This window comes from Thermobia domestica, chromosome 15 (assembly GCF_964235325.1).
Source record: "Thermobia domestica chromosome 15, izTheDome1.hap1.1, whole genome shotgun sequence".
NCBI lineage: Eukaryota > Metazoa > Arthropoda > Insecta > Zygentoma > Lepismatidae > Thermobia > Thermobia domestica.
Window position 1 is genome coordinate 38183474 of NC_137468.1, and position 22393 is coordinate 38205866.

A 22393-nucleotide genomic window follows, 5' to 3' on the forward strand; every position below is an offset into this window, starting at 1 on the left:
TTCAACGCACATAATGCACACACCATGTAAGCGAGTTTGTAAGCATAAGTATGCAACCATTTGCTGCTCATAGTGTTCGGTATGCAGCTACCTATATACAGGGTGTTTCATTCGTAAGAGGCCCCGGGAAAAGTGTTATAAAAATCTTAAATAAATTGGGTATGAAACCAAATTTGTGTATGGGCGTAACCACGTAGGTGGCAGCATTGTAAATCTGTGAAATGAGATTCCGTGTGCTTTATGTGTGTTTCGTATTTCAGTGTAGCCAGTTTTACTGTTCGTGTATTGGTATTCTGTGGAAGAGCGCGTGTTTCTTGTGAAACAGTATTGGATAAGCAGTTCCTTTAAGACATGTCAGGAAATGTGCTCATAAAACATACGTTTCTGGAGTAGCAACTACCACTATGTGGTCGTTGAAGAACCCTTCATTCGAAGAAAGTAGGCGTATTCTATGCACTATCACAGCAGTACTGAAAAACTTATGTGGATGCTCCACCAACTTTGGAAATAGCGTATGAAACTCGCCATATTTCTCTCTTTCTTGAAAAATAGTATTTACATATTCGCTCCCATCTTCCTCTAAAAGTAATATTTTTAATACAGGATTTTCTAATAGCAGCAGTTCCTCGTCCATACTGTTCCCACAAGAAGATAGAACTGACGACGGATCGGTTGCAGTGTGACCAAGCAGTCGGCCGTAATCGCCAGAATGAAAGATTGGATGCACTGTCACCGTGTGCAAGCATGGCTGCGGTGCAAGCATTTTTTCCAGACAGAGTGATTTCCAAAGGATTATGAACCCCAAGGTCACATGATCACGCCAGACTTTTTTCTGAAGGGGGTCACCTTAAAGATAATGTGTACAAGAACAAACCAAGCATGATCGACGAGTTATGTGAGAACAATCACCGTGAAATCCAGGCAGTCACGCCCAGTGTTTCTTCCAGACGTTTCACCGCCGCTCCCCCGGAACTCTGAGAGTGCCTCCCCGGAGGAGACTAAAATAATACGTCTATAATATAATAATAGCCTAAGTAGAACAGTATCAGTAGTGCCCTCCGGAATACTAAGTATGGCCCCCGGAACATTTTTTCTGAAAGAATGACTGGTCACGCCCAATAGTCTGGCCACAACATTCACGAACATGGAGCGCGTTGAATTGTGTATACAGGTGGGGGGAAGTCACTTAAAGCACCTCCTGTAATATACCTTCATTTCTCAACCATAAAGGTATGTTATATACAAATTTGGTTTCATATACACTTTTATTAAGAATTTTATAACACTTTTCCCACGGCCTCTTATGAGTGGGACACCCTGTATATAAAAATTAAAATGACTATGTTTGTGACTTAATAACTTTTGAACCACCCAACCGATCTCTATCAAATTTTCAACGTAGATTAGGTTTGGGCCTGGAATGTTTTTTCTCATTTCATATTGACGGTACAACGTAGGGGAGATATATATAAAAATGATTTAAAATGACCAATATTAGTATCGAATCCATAGTTTTCGGGGTCGCTGAGATGAACAATGATACTTCCATTGTCGTTTAAATCCAAATTCAGCCCCCATTAGTACTCCTAGGGGAGGTTGGTGATATGTAGAAATAATTGAAAATGACCGGTGTCGAATTCACAATTTTTGGGGTCAATAAGTTGATTGGTGACAGTTCTGGTGCCCTTTATGTCCAAGATAAAACTATTCTCACTGTGCGAAGAACGGATATTCTGTTAGTAATGAAATATCAAGGAAGAATTTTTTAATTTTATGACGTATAAGCCAGTAGAGGTTTGTGGCCTGTAAAAGCAGTACACTAGACTCTCGCTAATCCGGCCCTAAGTAGTCCAGCCTCTCAGTAATCCGGCGCACAGCCAACCAAAAACACGTGTACAATGAATGATCGTGCACATGCGCAACAATGCTTAGTTAAACAATGGTTTATATACTGTGCGTATGCGAAATTGTAGCATTCTTTACAGTTCGGTTGCGTGATAAAGCATGCCACCGTCGCGTATCATTATTGCGACAGTTTAAATTAGGGACATGTTTCATAGTGAGTTATACTACTCAAGGACTAAGTTTTCATTGAAAATTAATGTATATTTGGATTTAATAAAGTATATCCTCTATGTTTTAAAATTATATCCTTCGATTTAATAAAGTACAGTACATTATATCCCATATGTTTTCAAAATAAATAAAAAGAAGATAAATAAATAAATCAAATAAATGCCAGATTCAATAATCCGGCACTTCAGCCAATCCGACACCCATAGGTGTGCCAGGAATTGCCGGATTAGTGAGAGTCTAGTGTAGTTGAACTATCAAAGGTGTGTGTGCGATTAGGCGGTCGGGCTCGAATTACATAAATATTTTTCTCTATTTTCATATTTATTGCTTTAAGTTTACATTGTTGATATAATATTCAGTTACTACACTGTAATTGATACTACTTGTCCCTTCTGACAGCTCGCTGCGCGCACGTGGTGCTCAATGCTCTGTTGCCAGCTTTCGCGTCGGGTATTGAAACACGAAATTATTCACTGCAAGTAAACCTCAGTTTTATAAAATTAAATGACACAAAAGATTACTAAAAAGAATGGTTTCAATAACCAGTAGGTCCACTACTCAAGTTGACATTCGACTAAAACAATGTGAATTTGTTTAGATTCAAATTGGCAACGTGTGGAAAGGGTGTAATGTTTACCATTGTAGAGCGAGAGAAATGAGCCACTACAATTGGCTGAACGTGCTGTTGCCATAGAAATAGTTTTTCTTAACTAATTGTTATGACCACGTGCAGGAAGGAAGAAAATAGAGAAAAGCAACTGTTAGAAATTACAAGTTGCATCAAACGGACTGCACTCACTTTTAAACATAATGAACAGTTTACTAATCAATGTAAGTTTCAGATTATTTCTACCAAAATTTCTACTTAGATCTTATCAAACACTAGCTAAAACGAAGTATTACGTATGTTCCTCTTCATCTGCAGATTTAAAAACAAAATCAACACCACATTCTCCAAGCACACTTTAAAAAAAAAAAAAAAAAGTGTGATACTTTACGTCTCATAGCAGAATTTCAAAAGCACTCATTAGAACTTCGTGGATATATGGTTAGCATACATGCCTTCTGTGTGGGAGATCTAGGTTTGATTAACGGGAGCTCACATGGTTCGGATCCGACATTAAACTGAAGGTCCACGTTTCATATATTCCCTCTGCTGAAAGGGATGCTAACCTCCAAGTCATCAATAATATGAAACCAGAGCTTATTTAGAATACTCCCTCTGCTCTCATGAAAATGCAACTCAAAGTGGATTGTATGCACCATCATCACGTTCGCATTTCTTTCTTTTCTCGATATCATTTGGCACGGGTCAGTGGTAGCTCTGGGGTCATTGATTCGATCCCCGCCCAAGTGAGTTTGTACTAGCCTACATTGTATCTGTAGGTTTAGTCGGGTAATCCTTTTCCTCTAACATTCTCATTCCTCCAATTTTTCTATAATTATTTAGTTGCCTTAATCATTCGTTTTCCTAAGTCTAACAGGCATAATCGTTGGACGTTAAATTACAAAATTTCATTTTTCAACACAAGTTAGTTTTTTTTTTTTTTCAATTTTATCCCCGTTTCTTCCCATTCGTTCGTCACTTACCCATAAGAAATGGAAAATAAAAAAATAAAATGGAGTGAAGCTATATGGAGGAATTCATAACTACTAAATACAGTACAACTGCATCCATCTGCTGAGCTCCTCCGTGACTAAGCGGTTAGCGTACGCGCCTTTGGCGTGGGAGGCCCGGGCTCGATTCCCGGCGGGAGCTCATGTGGTTCAGATTCCACGTTAATCAGTAGGTCCACGTCTCATATTGCCTCGCTGCTGAACGGGACGTTAAACTCAAAATCAACTCAACTCAACTCATCCATCTGCTGATGTATGGATAAGTGTGCTTTTGTATGTTAAAGAATAGATATCTCTGCCGTGTGCTTTGTTACTGCATGTAGATGTAGCACTTACGCAACTAGAAATATTAACTATGCAACTCTTACTTTCAGCTTCTTTTTCTTTTAATGTGATTTTTTAATAGATGCATCTATATTATCTTTAGCTGAAGAGGAGTGTTTTATTTGTGCTGAAACACAGCTCTAACACTTACAAAACATCTTTTGAGGTTAGAAAATAAGCGGTTGCACCACCATATAGTCTGCGTGAATAGCAGTAGCCAACCTGTACTAAGCAACATCTCAGAGATCCTGACTATAGTAAGTCTCATATTTTAGGCTGAGCTCTATTCTTTACCGAGCCAAAATGTGACAAGAGGCATTGAGAAACTTTTGCCGAAGGAATATATATATATATATATATATATATATATATATATATATATATATATTATCATCTTCATTTCATCCGGTGATGGGATATCTTGCATTTCGGGAACAGGCGAATCAGAAACAGCAGTAGTCAGTACAGTAGACGTCGATTATCCGAATGTCGGTCAACCGAACGACCGCTTAACCGAACTGTGTACTCGCTCGCACCTGTTACTCTCCCACCCTACCATCCATCATCCCCCTCACTTCCAAACCAAGTTTCCCACAGTAGTCGCCGTACTGAGCCACCGCTGGCGGAACATTGCTTCTAATGGGGCCTTCATAAGGCGCTGCTGACCGGCCAAGCCGCCAGTCACTGTGTTTCAACAATCAGCACACTTCTGTCGGTTTGGCACTGGCTGTAGAAGTAGGGGCAGTATCAAAGCTGTTCACAGCAACAGCTGCGCCAGCTTAGAGTTGAGGCGTGCCGCTCCGCGCATGGCAAATAAACATGTACAGTTCGATTATCCGAACAAACCAGTTTTCCGAACACCCATGTCCCCCAATTACTTCGGATAATCGACGCTCTACTGTATTCTTTTATTTGTTTTCGTCGTTTTTCTTCTGAAAAATCAGACGCCATATATATAGTATGAGTTCCACCGAAATCATCGGAACAGGATCTAACTTCGCTATGTGGTAAATCTTGACCTGCTATTTAACCATGTGAAATATTATGTTTTTACAAGTTATGAGGGCTGGGTAAAATATTGCGTCATATTTTCGAATGTATACTGTATATATATATATATATATATATATATATATATATATATATATATATATATATATATATATATAGTGTATATATATATATATATATATATATATATATATATATATATATATTTTTTTTTTCGAACTTATCCGATCAGGATGAAACTTGGCGTGGTTGTAGACCTTCATCTGCTATATAAGCATGTGGAATATTGTGAAGGATTTCGGTTGCCGTATTATGCACAATCGCGTATTATAAAATAATTAATTCATTTGGCATAATAAAAACCAAAACAAATAGGGCGATAGTCAAAGAGAATTCGTTAATCAAAATTTTATTCACGCGATTAGTTAGTGTTGTATTAGCTCTGTACTAAGAAGGGTGTACTCAGAATTTTGGTATTCAGAATTGGAGAATTTCTGTTTGTAGTTCAGCTAATAAGTTGATTTGAGTATAATTAACTAATATAACCCCGATACATCAAGTGAGAAAAACAAATGTGGCAACTACGGAAAACTAGATGTGCACGTGCATAATCTGTAAAAATGAAAATATATGAAATACGAAATTCGAATTGTTTTCTATGTCGTTTGTCATTAAAAAAAAAAAAAACATTAAATCTTAGTTACGAGATCAAATTATAATAAACTTATTCACTTCTAAGTGATGTATTTATGGGAGGAATAATTACGAGACAATTAATATTAGTGACAATAGGAGGATTATGTTGGAATTAAAGGAGAAATAATTAAAAGAGAATTAAAAGATAATATTTCAACCAGTTGTGATTATCCCTCAGAAAACTAGAAATTTTCTACTCATCTCTCACTGTTCACTTTAAGAAACAGTTCTGCTATTGTAGAGGACTCGGCTCAATAGCTGGTAAATAGTTTACTCACCCGATGGGTTGAAAGAAAAGAAAGAAAAACAGGTAATTAATTGCTTTTGTGTTACTAAAGCGTGGTGACTAAAGTGTGACTAAAGCGTGGTTAGACCAGAGTACTCTCTGCTCTAAATTAATTAGTCACATCTGAGAGATTCTGAATACACTTCTGATAATCATGAGTTACACAAACACTTAGTATGGTGCTAATCATACCTCAAAACGACTCTGTATAAGACTCATACAGTTTAATTAGTAATTGAAAGTCGGTCTCGAGCGGATAAAAAAATATAAATCAAATGAAGGATGATTTTTTACGGCAATGCGTAGTTCACTTGTCATCTCTATATCTTCACCAATAATTCTTCTAGGATCTTGTTTTAGTTTAGGGGTGTCCAACAAGCGCCGCAGCAACCGACTACTAGTGGGCCACGAGTCTAAATTTAGCATTTCTAAGAGCGTACGATAAAGGAACATTAAGCTATACATCCCAGTTTATGACACTGATTTAAAAAATTGTTTCATGAAGAATAAATTAAGACCATACTTGTTATAATAGTATAATACGATGTATGAATACATGAAATTTATATTAGCATTTTGAATAACTACACATATAAGGGTGCATTATATGAACGAACTACTCCACCACCAACTTACTTGGCCGAGATTGAATCAGGGACCCCACGCACCAGAGGTAAGCACCTTACCACTGAACCACCGTGCCCCCCACAGAGCCATCGTGCTCCCATTCTTCAATTATAGTAATATCATTTTATCACAAGCTCATACTCAACGTATACAGAATTTCCAATCATACGTACATACTTGCTATTTATTGCTTTTATTTATTTATTTTTGGATCTATTGCTAATTTATTTATTTATTTAACAATCACCAGATACAGCTCGCAGGCCATTTTATACTGGATATGCAACGACAACAACAAATGAAAGGATTTCGGAAGGTATCGGCCATGGTCTGTTTAATAGGTACCATCCTGGCTTTTGCCTGGTAGAACTGAGGAAAACCCTGGAAAAACCCTGTCAGGATGATCGGCAGCGGGAATAGAACCAATGACCTCCCGAATCGAACCCATGACCTTTACCACTTGAGCTACTTCGCTTCGTTTCCTTTTAGTCTAACGATTCGTGATTATGTTTCGAGGCTAAGGAAGACGATAATAATGGGACAGATAATAATGGTGGAATGAAGAAAACGGGAGAATCCCGAGAAAGCACACACACATCGTGTTTGATCACCGAAGCAGAGACTCCATGTACCAGAGGTCAGCGCTCTACCCGTGTACCGCCATGGCCCCTAATCCCAAAACGTAAATATGTGTAATAAAAAAAAAGTTCCGTAATGCATAGTACTCTTATCTCATTTTCGTTTTAAATTCATCGTTTTCATTTTTTTTAAAACCCTTCTCAATATGATTTTAGATTCAAATTAATTTATAAAGACTGTATGATATGCCAAGCGAATATACAGAAACAAAGCGTAAACCAAGGCTCCATAGAAATCTCAGGTGATTACGACACTTGAAAGGTGCTATTATGCAAAAAAGAGCTACATTGCTAATTTAACAACGTGTAAACGACCTAGAAGTTCTCAGAAATGACCTTCCACATAATTGTTTATTTTTGCATTGAAACGTTAAATTAATCTTGGAGCTCTCTTTCAGATTGTACTATTGTTAACTGTTGATGCTATAGGTTAATATACACATCCGGATTGCGCCAAAGCAAATCTTGTCAAGAGGTGTTGAAAATTAAACTTAAACAATCATTATGTTGGTGAACTTGAATTTCCTGGAATTACCCTGATAAATTGCTCTTCTATTCGTTCTTACTTTTTTTTTTCTGAGCTTCTTCCAACATTTACAAAAAGACATATCTAGAGTTCTAGATAATGTGGCGTTCCCTATGTTGGATCAGTAAAATCAACTACTGTGACGTAGAAATGTTTCTTTTGATTTCCTGTTTAAATTAAGAAGGATATTTGAAAATTCACACACTTAACAACACATGAAGTCTCAGTGTGTTATTAGGTCTTCTACATTAACTATTTGGAAGAAATAATTAAGAAAAGCTTAAGTAGAGAAAACGGTATTTTGTTAGGAGGTTGAAAAGTTAAGCACTTATTCTTCAATTACGAGTGTTGTGTATATATATAGGGTGAGGTAAAAAGAGGTTAACATTAAATGGGGGCTTACGTGAAATTACAAGGCAAGGACTTGGTTACCGGGTTTCAATTAGGCACCCATCCGGGTCAATGCACGTATGGAGTCTGTTCATTGATGATTGTATGGCACTCTGGGCGATTTGGGCAGGGGTAGCAGCGATGACCTGAGTGATGACGTGCTTCAGGTCGTCCAAGTTGCTAGATTGCTTCAGGTCGCCCAGATGATGCAATTGTGTTTGTTTACATCACCGCTGATGTAGAATGTTGCTTCGCCAGAGAACTTGAACAGAGTGTCCGGCTCCATGCGCAACCATTTTCAAGATAATTTGTGCAGCATTCACAAGTGCTTGCTTGTTGTCCGCGTTTGTGCGATATTGCACAATCTGCAAGTGGTATGGCTTCATTCTTAAATCACGGTGTAAAATTCTAACCACTGACCTTTGAGAAATGTTAGTCTCTAGAGAAAGTCTGCACGGGTTTTGGTTGGCCTGGCTACCATCGCTGTCTGGACGAGGATGGTATTCTCTTCAGTTCGGATAGATCTCTTTCTACCATTGTTTCCCTTGCAATTGTCTTGAACGGACCCCGTTCTTACAAACTTCTCGTAGATCCTACCAATTGTCAGGTGCGAAGGTGCATCCCGTCCGGTCCAGGCCGTGAATATTTCTTATATGATGCTTGGGGACTGTAAAACCTCCATCCAGGCAGCTATTTTCCTTCAATCCTCAATGGAATATCGGCACGCCATGGTTTAATCTGCAAAACGAAAACAAAGCGTTAATACCTATTTAATGTTAATACCTTTTTGCCCCATCCTAGTACACTTTGCTGAATACTGTGTATTAGTAATATTTATTTGTAGTAGTACGAGTATTACTGTGTACAATCCCTAGTAACCGAGTGGTTCGCGTGTGTCCTGGATTGTAAATAGGTGAGTTCACCATGGATCAGTGGTAGAACACTCACCTTTGTTGGGGGACCCCTGGTTTGCTCCCAGATCATTTCAAATTGTGCTGGACAACATAATAATCATCGATTTTCTACGGTTTTTCCCATTTAAATACTATCACATTCTCATTTCTTCAGTATCATTCAGTTTCATGAATCATCAGTCTCCTTTAGGATAACGTATATAACAGTGGGTTGTTAAATTCGAAATTTTATTTTATTAAATTGTTTAAGCATAATTGATTGGAACGCCTGCCCGTTGTCTTCGGCACCCTAACCCTCTGTGCTTCCCAGTTTTCTATACTCCCCACTGGTTCATGAAACAAATCCCCTTCTGTAAACAACTTAGTAAAAATTGATAACTTTTTTTTTAAAAAAAAAGTTTGAATTAAGTTTCGCCCAGAAAAACCTGTATTTAGCTGTAATGATTATGCATCCTAAAGTAAATCTGCACCAGAAAATGCAGCGTTGTTTATATATATATATATATATATATATATATATATATATATATATATATATATATATAAAATCAATATTTTATGGTACTAAGAGTCGATATTATCCAAAAGATAAGACATGTCTAATGATCTATTGGTACACTTGTTGTTAATCTGTACCTTTTTATGAGATCTACACTACGAATAGTAGGTCTAGTATAAGTACCGGCGCAAATCTGTCTTCAACATTGGGGGGGGGGGGTGACAAGTAAGACCTTTTCTTTTTTATTTTATTTTATTTTTCTTTTCTTTCTTTCTTTCTTTTTCTTTCTTTTTTCTTTTTTTTGTTAAGCGATGCTCAAAATATTTGTGAAGTTGAAAAACAATCCTGTGGAGGATCAGGGAGCAGAGTCGTCTTCAACATTGGGAGACGGGCAGATTTGACGCTTATTCTGGGGGGACATCAATTTCATCTCACTTTCCTTTGTGGCAATCGGACACAAATCATCACATCCCCCCCCCCCCCAAAAAAAACACATTTCAAATCGGATTATTGGGGGGACAGTCCCCCAGTTCGAAGATTGGAGGGAATATGTCCCGCTCATTCCCCCGGGATTAGCGCCAGTGAGTACAAGTCTAGTATATTTGTGAAACAGTCCACTGGCGAATCATAATCAATATTAGACTGGTCATAGTCAACATTGGGTTTTAGTGCCAACCAATTTTAATTTGACATACATAGTTTTATCAGTTTTTGCGAACTAGCCAATAACCATGACCTCTTTCCCATGAATTTTTTTAAAATAAAAACTTTAGACTTCGCCATTGATTAAAGAGGTGGTTAACTAAAAATTTCGTAATAAAAACACTACAAATATTCTTCAGAACAAAATAAAGCTGCCTCCATCATCATCAGCACGAGAATCTCTGAATTAAAAAAAAAAAAAAATTGAGCTGACGTGTAAGCTAGCTAGCAGACATCATTTCACGGCAATTTTCCTCGCATGGCTAGAATCTTTGTTTAGGGGCCAACTAGAATATGTTAACTCTTGACAGAAGAAGGAAGAAGAAAAAATTACGTTGGATATTATATACTGTGACTTTCTGCTAAAATTCATGAGGGTATTATGGCACAGACGTTTCTCTCTTCGCTCAAGTGGACTCGCGTGGCATTTTCATCAAGGACAAATTCTATTTTCATCGCTTAAATATATTTTGTATCTCGACAGTAACTCGGCGTGTATCCAAATTTCGATTTTCTTTCTTTTTTTGTTTGTGTTTTTAGGCTTTGTTACAGCAGAAAAGAGAGGAAGATAACACTACATTGAGAAGATAAAACAATTTTACATTCAGAAAGATTTCTTTTTACGTGACGTTGTATTTTTTTTTTAATAGAAAAAGAAACTGCCAGATTCATTCAATCTATTTCCTGTTATTTGGTTGGATCTAGAATTTTGCAATTGACGTAATACACGAAAGCTCTTCTGGAGATAAATGTAGCTATACGATATTCATAATTCAAAAGCAAACATTAGCTTATTTTATGACGCAGTTGAAATTTTATCTATTATAGTGATGAGCATCATAAGCTAGTTCACGAAAAAAAAAGTATTCATACCAATCATAGTGCTAAACTTCGATTCGAAAATTTTTGAAGCATTAGGTATTGTTTCAGTTGCAATTTTTCTGTTATTGGATCAGGAGATCATATAACATGTTATATATTTCAATCAAAAATTTTCTTGTATGCCTTATATCTGGAGAACTACATATAGGTAGCCAAACCCAAACAATCAGTTAACTTAGTATAATGTGGTTATTCCGTAAAAAATACGAAAACTCGATTTAAGGGCCGATCAAAAATGTTATGGCCCCTGATACAATTGGTCCAAGAGATCCAATATATTTCAAGAAAATTTTCTTGTAGGCCTTATATCTGGAGAACTACACATAATCTAGCCAAAGCCAAACTATCAGTTTACTCAGTATGGTGTGCATATTCCGTAGAAAATATGAAAACTCGATTTAGGAGCCGTTCAAAAATTTTGTGGCCCTTGATCCAATTGAGCCAAAAGATCCAATATATTTAAACATAAATTTTCTTGTAGGCCTTATATCTGGAGAACTACAAATAATGTAGCCAAACCCAAACAATCAGTTAACTCAGTATAATGTGGTTATTCCGTGTAAAATACGAAAACTCGATTTAGGGAACATTCAAAAATTTTGTGGCCCCTGATCCAATTGGGCCAAAAGATCCAATATATTTGAACAAAAATTTTCTTGTAGGCCTTATATCTGGAGTACTACATATAGTGTAGCCAAACCCAAACTACCAGTTAACTCAGTATGATGCCCTTATTCCGCAAAAAATATGAAAACCCGATTTAGGGACTGTTTAAAAAATTTTTGGTCCTTGATCCAAAAACTAATTATTGTCCAAAATCGCAATCGTTTGATCCATTTTTGGTTTTCCTAATTTTCTTATGTAATTTGTAAAACATTACTTGATGTCTACAATGTCAACATCCAACCTAGCCGTAATATGCATCGGGAGAGAACGTTAAGTTGGAAACTTCTGCAGGATGAAAAAATGTAAGCTCAGGATATACGTACCATACTCTGGGTTGTGGCTCACCATCCTCAGTTGTTACCTTTTAGATCTGCCACTGTTGTCACGCTTTAAATAGATTATTCAATATTGTTAACAGAACACAATTATCAAGTAAATAAGTAATCCTTATATTGGCGAAGGTGTATCTTAGCAAAAACAAGTACCCAGGTGAGGATAAAGAGAAATATGGTATATGTTCGACTACGTTCGGAATTCATAATCGTATTCATATGAAGATTACAAAGACTTCAACAGAGGATTTTTGGTAACAACTACAGCACATTTCACATTTAAAGCAATGATAGCCAATTAATAATTAAAAATAAATAGATAAATTAAAATAACTATGACAATTTAAGAATATTACTCAATCGTTAAAACAAAAAATGTGTAACTCTTGGCATTTTGGAATTCTTAAGGTAAATTTTAGACAGTCAAGCAGCCTTTGCATCGTCACTATTTATCCTAGAATCATGGTTCATACCTCATTCTCTTCAGAATAAAGCAACATTTCAAACCGTACCATTCATATATCCGTATCATATAGTTGAAAAGGGAAATTTGACTAAAATGAGGATTTTTTCTGATTTTTTTTTCAAAGTTTAGGCCCCTTTGGACCGGCCCTGTGTTAGAGGAGGAGGAAAGAAGCCGTAACATGTGTACTCTGTCTGATGATCATTTCGGAAACCCAGAAGACATATTTTCTTGGATCCCATAAAATCTTTTAGACTACTTTTGCGAGAGAACAAAATAAGCCTGCATGTATGACTGAACAATAAAACAATACACACCTATGGTATATATATATATATATATATATATATATATATATATATATATATATATATATATATATATATATATATAGTCAAAATTATATTAACACTGAATGAACATACCGTGTGGAGGCAAAAATACTATGTTCTATTAAAATGTATTGCGTGGTAAGATGTATTTTTGGCATGTCAGTGTATTGTATTGTATTGTTGCATTGTTTTGTTTTGTAATATCTTTATTCTCTTTCGTTTCAGTTGACACACAATGGCTGATCGATTTACGACTGAAACAAAGAAGATTTGCAGCAAGCCTAGTGGAAGTGTACGGTTCACCTACTTTGGTCTGTGAAAAGTTTACACAACAATTTTGCACGTGATCCACCGACCCGTTTAACAGTGTACCGCATCCACAATAAGTGTGTGGCTACGTGATCGGTTGCAGAAAACTATAGAGGCAATGCAGGACGTCCAAGATCAGGACGTTGTGAACAAAATATTGCTGTTGTACAGCAAGCTGTGTTGCTTAGTCCTTCGAAATCAAGATCGATGCTGTTTGAAAACAGGAATACCTCAAAAAAACAGTGTGGCACATCTTGAAACTTGACTTTGCAATGAGACCGTACCGCATCCAACTCACTCAAGCTTTAACATACGCGCAGAAACGTAAGCGGGTGCAATGTTTCAGATTTTAGCTGAAATGACCAATATCCAGCAAGATGTTGTGAATGTAATGGAATTCAGCGATGAAGCCACTTTACACACCAGTGGGTTTGTGAACCGACATAACACGATTTTCTGGGCCACCGAAAACACATGGGTCATTCGGGAACATGAATGTGACTCCCCCAAAGTAAATGTGTGGTGTACTGTGACCGCCGCTGGAATCATTGAATCCTACTTCTTTGACACACAAACAGTCACCCAAACATGTACTTAGGGATGTTAAAGCAGTACATCCTTGATGAACTACCACTAGAAACCCGCCTTGCAGGATATTTCCAACAAGACGTCGCTCCACCGCTGGATTAGTCATGATGGACCATTGCACTGGCCTCCACAATACCCTGACGTAACACCATACGATTTCTGGTTATGGTGCATGGCAAAGGAGCGCGTTTACAGTATGAAAGTTCGCGACATTAATGACCTAAAGGGTCGCATATGGGATGTTATATCATCCATTCCCCGTGAAATGTGTGCACATGCTTTAAATGAAACTGTACGTCGTTGGTTTTCATATGTTGAACGCAATGGTGAACAGGTTGAGGCAACTTCAGAGTAAGTTCGAAAGTATTTAGTACTTGCAGTAATTATATCATATCGGAGATATTCACTTTCAGTATATCATACCAGAGACATTCTTTCTTGTATAGATGTACTCACAGTTTGAAAACATTTTTTTTTTATTCAGTGTTAACATAACTTCGACTAACCCTATATATATATATATATATATATATATATATATATATATATATATATATATATATATATATATATATATATTGTAATGTTTGGTAGAGTCAAATGATAGACCGGGTGTCTTTTCCCCTTCACCAAGTTTTATTACAAAATATAATATAATAAATACAAGTGTCTCTAATTCAATGTCTCTTCCTCAATGACCAAGTGAAGGAATACTAAATGTTTTGTCGGGTGCTCCTTCCACTCATGGCAGTTTCCAGAACACTTTGGCAGGTTGTAGGTTAGACTTGGATTATAAGTTCAAGATGGATCCCTAGCCCAGTGCGACATAGGGTAATGAAGAAGTGCTTCTAGTTCACAGTGACATAGGAAGGTAAAGGTTAGGCGATCAGTTGGTCGACTGATGCTGGGTCCCTCGGTGGTCCTCCTTTTATTTGTCCTCCTCGGTGTCTTCCGTGTTGGCCTGTTGTCTGCTAGGTTGTTTGTAATCATTAGCACGTGTTGAGCTGGCACGTGCGTCTGTTGTGATGTGGGGATCCTTGCAAAATATATATATATATATATATATATACCGTAAGTGACGGAAGAGTTAATGCATAAACAAAATTTGGTTTGAATGGTAGAAGATACATTTTGTCAAAGTATCAAGTCTCGATTCAATTGTACTCCGATGGCCAGCTACATTCATTCTGTTACGAAAGAAAGACACATAAAATTTAAACCCATTACGGTTGTTTGAATCCCACCTTCAACTACAGGTCTATGTCTCATATAGCCTCAGTGCTGAAAGAGACTAAATTTTAACCAATCATCTTGTCACGTATGAAGTTTTTTTTTTTTTTTTTAAATAAGAACATATTCCTTTTTATTTTGATTTACAGGCAGGTTGAAACATACTCGCAAGTCCGATCCAATCCAAGGATTGCTATTTGTTCATTTTAAGAAAATATTAAAACGAAATAAACTAGAAACTGACATATGAGTCAGATAATAACTTTTAAAAAAAACTCTATTGTATGAACTAATAGCTGGTTTTATTTTATAGGTCAGATATTTGGAGTCGCAATTTAACGTCATAAGTATTTTCAGGGGCCGCAGTGGCTCAGTGGTAGAGCGTTCATCACCCGTGCGTGGGGTCCCTCGTTTGATCCCAGCTCGGGCCAAGTGGATTTTGTGGTGGACAAACAGCGTGTGCGCGGATTTTCTCGGGATTCTTCTGTTTCTCATCCCACGATGCGACAAGTGGCTTAACCGATATGAAAACTATGTCGGAAAAATAACCTAGTGTATGTACTATCTATTAGCTGTATTGGTTATATGAAATAATATATACACATCTCACTGGAGCCTTTGTAACCTTACTTTTTGATCACTCCTCGTATTTTTAACGAATGGCACTAAATTCTAAAATCAATTTATTATTACCGACTTCAAATAGTGAAATATATATATTTTATCGTTTACAACACTTCCTCTACCATGCGCCCGGGCACGTGCCCCACTTGCCTCTCCTTAGTTGCAGCCCAAAATAAATTATTCCAATAGCGAACATTTGAATAATTTTAACCAATGTTCGAAGTGGAAAGAAAATAGAGTCGGTATGTTTTGTTACGATTTTGACTCGACATACCGGCTATCTAAATGTTGAAATTCAGTGAGGTTATGCTGCCTTAAAGATTGCATTTCTATTTACATAATGGATGTAAGCCATTGGAGAACTTTTCTGTAGTCACGGGGGAGGGGGGAGATTATGGAGAGACTTTGATACCCGCCAACAACTTTCTGAAAAAAATATCCCCTTATGTTGTATTATAGAGAATTATACACGAAAATGCTCAAAAACCGATTGAGGATATTAACTATTTCCTGCGGGAAAACTCCCGGTTTTCCCACTCGACTGTAGGGTATTCGAACCCCTCCCCCCAAAGGTCCACCACTACAGCAGATAACCCTTAAATCCGCCCATGGTCAAGACACAGCATTTATATGCATTAAGGCAAGAAGACGCACACACATATATACATAACAAAGAAACAATTCAATACGGCGCATCAAAATATAAAGTAGATGAACTTTGAAGACACCTCATTTTAAAAACAAAAGAGAGAAGGAAGATAGCAAAAATGTCGGTGTGTTAATTACTGTGTATAAAAAAATGGATTTGTTAAAAGTATTTAGCAACTACTTTTTAGTGATGGTATGTTTTAATCATTGAAAACCCAGAGACGGTATGCCTTCATCACTGAAAAAACAAAGGCGGTATGGCATACCACCGCATACCGCCTCATTTCGACCACTGATTTTAACAGAAGATTACTTAGCTACAAACTTCTACGCAGTACTCTAAGAAGCAAGATAGCAGAGTTACGAAATGATATAAATTTGTGCAACACGTTAGAAGTGGCAATTTTACTTTTCCAACTCAATAATGTATCATTTGCATGAACAAGACTACAATTTACCTCTGTTATTAATGTCTTTCTCATGAATGAATAATATCTTGGATATTTTCTTTCGTTACATGCAAGAGGCGGAGAGAGAGAGACTTGAGACTTGATAAAAGTTGAACTTGGCAACCACCAACGCACCGCACAGCACACCTCGTGGTCCAACGTCTTCATATAAAGAAACACACACGTCTCACAAGCGAAGACATTTTCCAGCAGGAAGCTCATTATTTATTCTTATGGTTCGCAGAGCGGAAGCCAAACTATTTTAGTATGCTTCTCTTGAGACGTTTTGTAATGGCTTTGGTTCTGCGTTTCATTTTGGGTAGTTTCTACAATCCAAGGTAAGAAGAAGAAGAAGAAGAAGAAGAAGAAGAAGAAGAAGAAGAAAACACTCTTTCATGAAGAATAATCTCTTTGACTATCCCACGAGTACCTTCAGCGGAAAATTAACAATATTTTGGCTTCAGAAAAGACAACAAATTAGAACTTGAACATATATTTGTTCCAAACATGTGGTTAATGTTAAAATCAGTTGCGTTTATGAACGTTTTATTGTGTTGCTTTGGTGTAAGAGCAATCATGTCGGAATTCTAAGCATACAAGATAGAAGATACGAAATATCTATTTTTACAATATTTCTATGGTTACAACTATCGTTGATATAAGTCTTTTGTTTTATTAAATGATTGTCCGTTTTGAAATATAAACGAAATAAGTCGATATTTCCTGAATTTACATGAAATTCTTTATTTTTCTACGTAATTTTCTTGTTAGTTTAAACATTTATCGTAACGAACGACGACCTTCGCATTGAACGTTGCCGCCTTTGATCATAGCCAGTCATTCACTCTGGATTTCACTTCATCGGTGTCTAAAGGATTACCGCCCAAGAAGGTCTTGAGAGATTCAGAATCTTCCGTTTATACTTTTTTCTTTTATGAATTTTGGTTTCAACATAGACGAAATCGTCTGTCATTTTTAGACAGTTGACCAGAGCGGGATTCGTCATGAACGTTTTATTTTAAATCAAAAAACTGACCTCTGTTTTGCATTTTAAATGTCACTGTTTGCAATGTTACCACACACCTCACATATTTGGCCATGGGTGTTCACAGCTGTCATATTTCTTGCTGTTAGGAATCCGATGATTGACCGCACTGGCATACGCAAGGAAAAGGAGTTTCAGGGTTTTAACGCAGCTCTCCTCCTCTTGAGCACCATATTATGCATCTATTAAGATTTGCTATATTAAGATACCTATAGAAACACTTGTAATTATAAAAAACTTGGGAGCTTGGACTCCCTTCCTCTTGATGCGTATATCTTTCTGTGTATGAAACTGACTGACTAATCGTATTTCACAGTCAGTGGGCCGCTCGAATTTCTTACACATGTTAATCTCGTATTACGAAGCGTACATGGCGTGAATACTTTACAAATGACTTCCGATTGTGTAATCAAGAGTTGCTGGATGTCTTCGCGTGCACTCCATTTTCAAACGCACTTGAAATTTCAAACGGTATTCGCAAACAAACCTTAGTTTTTTTTAAAAAAGTAAGGGTAACGACATACCGAAGATACCTCGTGATTGAGGTCGAGGTTTAAGTCGCGGTCACTACCTTGATATTTAGATCTAGATGGATGAAGGGTGTACGTAGCGAGGAGATCGCACCCTCGCTGTAAGTTTCTCAGTTTGAGGAGAAACATTACTGTGACGTGTGTGAAATTATTCCGTCAGTGCATAAAAATCACTGTGAAAACATAATCTGAAATTGAAAGAAGCAAACAGTTTATAAATAGTGATGGACACGAGACGAGACATGAGAAATGCCAAAGTCTCGTCCCTTGTGTCGCAAAAAATATTTGAGTCTCATCTCTTGTCTATTGAGTCTCTATCAATAAATCCGACTTTTACCTTTTTTTCAATCTTCTGGGAAAACATGCTGTCTTTCAGCACTCAGGCGAGAAATCATTTCCCAGTAAAATAATAATAATAATAATAATAATAATAATAATAATAATAATAATAATAATAATAATAATAATAATAATAATAACATACTACTAATAATAATATAAACCAGGTATGTCTTCAGGTTTCGAGAGGAGGGGTATTAACTTCACCAAATGAAGTTTCGTCACTGCAATTCCATTATTCGATTGCCTCCCTATGGTTACATGCCTGTTTTTACAGATATTTCTTTACCTTATATCAGTGACGAATTTAGAAGAAATTCTTCTTTGTTAATCTCGGAATTGGGGAGAGCATGAAGTTTTTAAAAACACTTGCTTCTTTGCTCTTTAGAAATTCCGGAATTTAGGGACTTCAGCCCGAAAGCCCCTCCCTCTAACCGCCATTCCCTTACATAATAATAAGCTACAGCATAATTCTCAAGTAAATATGAATAACTTATCTGATATTCCCATTTAAGTTGCTGTTTTCTTCTATGCTCTATTTAAATCGTGCCTATTATGATGTTGTTTGTGCCTCTTATCCCATATTGCTGGAACATTCCTCCTTAATTCTACAAATATGTCTTTCATAATGAAATTTAAAGTGCAGCAAAACCTCTTGAGCATAGGTACACACAATCCTCTGCAGACGAAATTCTGAACAAATGAAGATTTTATTCCGTGCAGCACTTCAGGGAGAACCAATGAGAACACGAGCCACAGCAATGCTTCCATTGAACATCGATAAAAAAAAAAACTTGGTTGTTTATCATCGCTACCACTAAGTCATCATCGCGGCGATGTAGTGTACATCTCCTGCAGGCCGATAGCCAACTCAAAAATGTAGGGGGGTCGGTAGAAGTTAGGGAGGGCCCGATTCAAGGATTTAATAGTTCATCACCATATTATAATTCATTTGCAAGCCTACCGTAAAAATTTTAGGGAGGGCGGTAAAAATTTAGGGGGCCCGGCCCCTTAGACCCCCATTGGATACGGGCCTGATCTCCAGCATGCCTTTACCTATTTGAATCCGTGAGTTTGTGCCATTATCGAGAGAGCGACAGCGACTTAAACCTCGACATCGATCGCGAGGCTCTTCGGTATGTCTTTACCCTAAGGGTACGAACATGCCGAAGAGACTTCGCGATCCAGGTCGAGGTATAAGTCGCGGTCGCACCCTCGATACTGGCACAAACCTATGCATTCAAATGAGTAAGCGCATGCCGAAGATCGCGACACTACATCGCAAACTAGAGGTCTACCGCGAGGGTAAATTAGTGGTCGCGATGATAAACAACCGAGTTTGCTTTTACATCGATGTTCAGCGGAAGCATCGCTGTAGCTCGTGTTCTCATTGGTTTTCCCTAAAGCGCTGCACAGAATAAAGTCTTCATTTGTTTAGAATTTCGTCTGCAGAGGATTGTGTGTGTCTATTCTCGCGAGGTTTTGCTGCACTATTATGTTTGATTATGAAAGACATATTAATAGAACTAATGAGGAATGTTCCAGCAATATGGAATAAGAAATACAAACAACATTATAATAGGCACGTTTTAAATAGAGAATGGAAGAAAATAGCAATTGAAATGGGAATGTCAGAAAAGTTATTCATATTTATTTGAGAATTATACTATAGTTTATTATTTTATAAGGCAGTGGCGGTCACAGGGAGGGGGCTCTTGGGCTGAAGTCCGTAAATAGTAGAACTTTTAAAGAAAAAGAGAAGCTACTGCTAATCATATCTATGCTTAAAAATTCCACGCTCCCCCCCAAAACCCGAGATTAATAAAAAGATTTTCTTCTAAATTCGTTATTGATATAAGGTAAAGAAATACCTGTAAAGACAGTCACGTATCCATAGGGAGGAAACATCGAGTAATGGAATTGCAGTAACGAAATTTCATTTGCTGCAGTTAATACCCCCTCCACCTCGAAACCTGAAGACATACCTCATTTATTTATTTATTTATTAAATTTTACTGGGAAACGATTTCTCGCCTGAGTGCTGAAAGAGGGCATTTCTTCACAGAAAATTGAATGAAAGGTAACAGTCTTTGATTTTAGAGTATTGATAGAGATTAATAACAGATGAGACTCAAATATTTTTTTGGCGAAACAAGAGGCGAGACTTTGGCATTTCTCATATCTCGTCTCGCGTCCATCCCTATTTATAAACTGATTGGTCATTTCAATTTCAAAATGTGGTTTCGCAGTGATTTTTATGCACTGACGGAATAATTTCCCGTGCGTCACAGCAATGTTTCTCCTTAAACTGAGAACTTAACAGCAAGGGTTAGACCTCCTTGCTATGTGCGCCCTTCATCCATCGCGACCTAGACATCGAGGTAGAGACCGCGACTTAAATCTCGACCTCGATCGCGAGGTATCTTCGGCATATCTCTACCCTAACTTTCACGTACGCTATCGTATATCACAACTATCATTCAACTATTAGAGATAGATGATATTATTTGTTTCAAATAGGTAATAAGATATCTTTTGATCTTCCAATTATTCCCAAAGGACTGTGTGTGTCATAGTTAGGAACATCTGGGTCAATATTAGAAGATAAACAACAATTGATGATACAATCTGTGTCTTAAGGCTCTTCGCTAAACTTATCCCCAGTTTCTTGAATTTTAGTGAATAACTTATAAAACAATGAAGAATAAACAAGTAAACGGTGCTTCATAAACAACCAACTTTTGAATTGCCTGACATTTCTCTTGTTCTAGTAAGTTGGCAGCAACGACGCAAATACTCTAGTTATCGCCCGGGGCAAGAACTCGCCTTAGCGCCCCCTGACCAACCAAACCAAAACGCTCTCCCAAATATTTGTCCAATTTTGCTCCCTACCAATTCGGCGCCCGGAGCACAAGTCAAGTTTGCCTCCCCTTAGTTACGTCACTGGTTGGCAGCAGTGTACATTACATGATTTTCATCTGTTGTCTTTATGGTTAGTGGTCACGGAGCGCGGAATAGCGCATGATCGTCATCTGTTTTGTGTGATTTTTCTGCAACAACATTCACGACATTTGTAATAAGTTTTCACCATGACAACAGGTTAGCAACACTTCGTAATTTAAAACGATGCTGGTCAACCAGAAATTGAGTGGGTCAGTTGGTCGTGGTGGGTCAAGTGACTTAATATTTGAGAGTAGGTCAGTGGGTCGTCGGTCAACAGGACGTGATCCACTACGACCTACCGCCCACCGTGACCCACTCTGAAGCACCGATCCACTAGGACCCACCGACCAACACTGTTCAGTGCATTGTAGACAGCATCTTCTGAACACTGGTGAATTTGTCTACGTTTTACTTTCAAGACCTCCGTTTTTCTTCCTTTTTCATTTCTTTCTATTTACTTACCTGAGGTGAGTAAATACCTAAGTGAAAAAAGATCTTCAGACACTTGTGGATATTGATACGAGTATATGTAATTGTAATAATAGTAATAGCATCTACTACTTCACTTTCACGACACAGTCGAATTTTACAATTTTTTCCCCTTTCCCTTGGCCTACTTTACTTTGATTTAAGACTTTCAAATTTCATACTATTTTTCACTCAAAAATATTTGTATCCAATTAGGAAATAATTATACATAATAATTA